We start from the raw sequence: 3,645 nt of genomic DNA, 5'->3' as shown, positions 1-3,645 counted from the left end.
AGACCTGAAACTCAGTTCGAAACGTCGGCATAAAATAAATAAATATGGTTTTGTTTATTTATGTTGTTCTTTGCTGACCGCACCCCCCGACAAACGTCTCCAATAAGTTATAATTAAGTATGGCCACACTGTTTTATAAAATTAGAATTGCCTTTGTAATTTATAAGAAGATGGTCATTGACCATCTTCTTATATATCAATTTTTACGGTCAACTATATATACATATATGCCTTTGTAATTGTTCTTAAGGGACCTAGTCCCAGAATCATAAACTATTTTTCATTTCATAATCCGAAACATGATATTTCTCAACAAAATTCTCAGGAATTTTTGAGATTTTCCTCTTTCTTTTTCCTTACATTTGCAGAATGGAAAAGCGACATACTGACGAAGTTCCTTGGAACCTTCATACGCTGCTCACCGACAACGTGATGCTATCCCGGTTCCCACTGCTGCATGGTTAGGGAATGTTGTGACTCATTCGGGTTAATAATAGATTCATTTCAATTTCAACTTTTAGTTGCTTAGATACTAATATAACAATATATTTTCTGTGTTGCAGAACTGTTGATCATTATCGAATTAGATGCTGAGGGCGAGATGATTCTTCGTCAAAGGCACAACTGTATATGATAGATCTGACTTAATTTTTTGGAATGATGCTATTTTTCATGAGTACTTTTGTAAAAAAAAAAAAAATCTTCAATATAACAAAATATATTATCTCAGGGCTGTTCTGTTTACTTTGTATTGTTCCTTACAATTGAATTTGTTAATTTGTTACAACACAATATAATTGAATTTTAAATTCGTAAAGCGGAAAGCCATCCTGTTCCTCACTTATATATTTTTTTTTATATTTTATTTGATAGATTTATTTATTGATAGATATTACAATCTGCCACACAGTTGTGGGCAATAGGTAATATTGATGAATGATCTCATACATACTAAAATAAACAAAAAATATAAAAAAAAAATAAACAAAAAATAAAAAACTCTTTTAAGATATATACAAACAAAAGAATAGACAAGATGAACATAATCAAACTATCTGTATGAAAAATAAATAAATAAAATAACATAATGATGAAATAATATATAAAATATTTACACAATGGACCTGAGCCCACTCTATCCCCCACGTATGAGGGGTAGAGCAGAGCTCAAGAGATCCCAGCGCATCCCTCTCGCCGCATCACTGGTAATGAGCCAGTGGACGCTGAGCAAGTGCGCTAAAGCCGCAAACACTCAACTTTAGTGGAGAATCTGACCATTGCCAAAACTCCAATTGTCCATTTTTATTTTAATAAGTATCTTGGCCACTGTCGTTTCAACCTTCTAGGTGGGCTGTAGAGATGGGTAGAACTAGATAAGGTTTGAACCAAAGGATTAGGATGATTGGAAAGGTTTATATGGAATTTTGAGAATTTGGTTGGTATGAGGCCAAGGACAAAAGGTATATGTAGGTCATGGTGTAGTGTTCTGTTGGAAACGTAGTAGGGTGCATTAACTATGGTTCTAAGGATTTTGGATTGAAAGGATGGGATACGTTTGATGTTCGACGGTTTAGCTGTTCCCCAAAGTTTACTTACATATTTAACGCCGTACTCCGTTCCACATATTTTCCTGACCCCTGGAAATTATCTATAGTTAAAATGATCCCCAAACTCCAAAAGCCTCCTGAATACCCATCATCCTTACCATATCTCTCTATTACCAATCATGGGCAAAATCCTTGAAAAACCCATTTTGAAATGCCTATACCCCATCCCGAATTTCAATCATATAATCCCTGATCACCAGTTTGGATTCTGAACAGTAAAATTCTGTTGGATTCTGAACAGAAAAACGGGGGAGTCTTTTTCGATGTACAACAGGCTTTTGATCGAGTCTGGCACCCGGGACTGCTTTACAAACTCCTTAAATTCCAACCTCCTACATACTTTCTCATCATTCGTTCCTTTTTCATTGATAAATTATTCCAAGTAAACCACAATGGTTCCTATTCATCCCTCTATAATAATAACCCATTAATTGTATCCCAAAATCTCCAATCCCATATCACAGCCCTCGAAGAATGGTGTCGTAATTGGAGAATTAAGATAAATTCCAACAAATCCCATCAAATCACCTTTACCCTTCGTCGTAAACCTACTGACTGCCCTACAGTTTCATTTAATAATGTTAATCTTAAATGATGATTCTATCAGTCATTTCAAATATTACAATGATAAATTAAATAACATATAAATTTGAAGTGAAGCATATAATATCATCATTGTTAACAGTAAATGTTTCGATTTATTTGATGCACTCTACAAAAGGTGTAGAACTCATTTACTAAATGTACGCAATAAAAAGTATTATTAAAATCATAATTATTATATAATCCATCTCTAAGACACTAATTAAAAAAACATACCTTATTTTTTTATAAATACAACAATGAATAGAAAATATTCCTTTCAATAATGCCTTTTTCATCAGACTCAGGATATTAGAGACGCAAACAGGATTATTTGGTTGTCAAATAAGCTCATAATAAATCAAAGTAATCTATCACAAATTACGTAACTAACTATTTAACGCGACCATAAATGTATCGAATTATGGAAATAAAATGCAAGTGATTCTTGTGGATGTCTTAATCTTCGCAACTGCACTTTGTACCGTCCACAAACTGATTGCCTACTGTTTCTTCAACTTTTCATTTCTTCATTGCCATAATGAACAAATGCTATTGCCTAATTATTTCTAAATTTTATTTTCCAAGCATAATTTGTTTCTTCATTACATTAAATCCAGATGTATACTAAATAATTTGCACATTCTATGTGCAAGCATCAAATATACATTTGTCTGAAAGCCTGAATCCAGGGAAATGATGATTAACAGAAAAACTATTGACACCTGTCAACTCATAGGGTCTCTTCTATAAAGATTCCAGAAACCTTTTAGGGTCTAATGGAATAAAAACCCCAGGTGTTACCGGCAGGCCAGCTTGCAGCATAAGCCAATTATAGTTTATTAAAAACACTGGAGTCGCTATGCTATATGCTTCAGGTGTGAAGCTATGAAAAGTCAATGAGGAAGCAGGGATCAAAAGTTAACGCCATCTGAAATCCACAGGGGTCACCCCCTTCCCCAGGGAGGGGTAGGGAGAAGGTAGCCTGAGGGAGGTACTAGAAGGTTGACACGGGTCAAGAGACTTCGGCTTTGAGAGGGAAGAAGTGTACATCGAAGGATGTGCAAGTCACATGCCGGACTTGAGGACTGGGGGGACCAGATAATGAAGAAGTGACAACCAAACACATCACGGCACACCACGGCATGCAAAAACGACACAGCTACAGTTATTCAAATATGATGTAAATATATTGTAAGAATATAGTCCGGGTAGATAGACCTGAGTTTCAGGTCTTCATCAGGGCTATAGAACGAAAGAGATAACAACAACATTTAGAGAAACATACAATTGAAAAGGAATAGTTATGTATGTTTATTAATATGTTTCTCTAAATGTTGTTATCTCTTTTGTTCTATAGCCCTGATGAAGACCTGAAACTCAGGTCGAAACGTCGGCGTAAAATAAATAAATATGGTTTTGTTTATTTATGTTGTTCTTTGCTGACCGCACCCCC

The 3,645-nt window shown here is 34.8% G+C and overlaps 1 long non-coding RNA gene across 2 annotated transcripts in view; it reads left to right on the top strand.

Moving 5' to 3' along the window:
• The window catches only part of LOC106690283 (uncharacterized), an 8,540-nt gene extending 7,811 nt beyond the window's left edge, over positions 1–729 (top strand). The window contains exons 2-3 of one of the 2 annotated variants that reach the window (XR_001344569.2): positions 369–486; positions 564–729. This is a non-coding gene — a long non-coding RNA (uncharacterized lncRNA). The remainder of the gene's footprint in view (positions 1–368; positions 487–563) is intronic. The other variant, XR_010844692.1, reaches the window with a different exon arrangement.
• The last annotated feature ends 2,916 nt before the right edge of the window (positions 730–3,645 follow it).

The sequence above is a fragment of the Halyomorpha halys genome, unplaced genomic scaffold, assembly GCF_000696795.3.
Source record: "Halyomorpha halys isolate HHAL.00 unplaced genomic scaffold, Hhal_1.1 Scaffold1640.1, whole genome shotgun sequence".
In the NCBI taxonomy this organism is placed as follows: Eukaryota; Metazoa; Arthropoda; class Insecta; order Hemiptera; family Pentatomidae; genus Halyomorpha; species Halyomorpha halys.
This window is presented reverse-complemented; position numbering and strand designations above follow the sequence as displayed.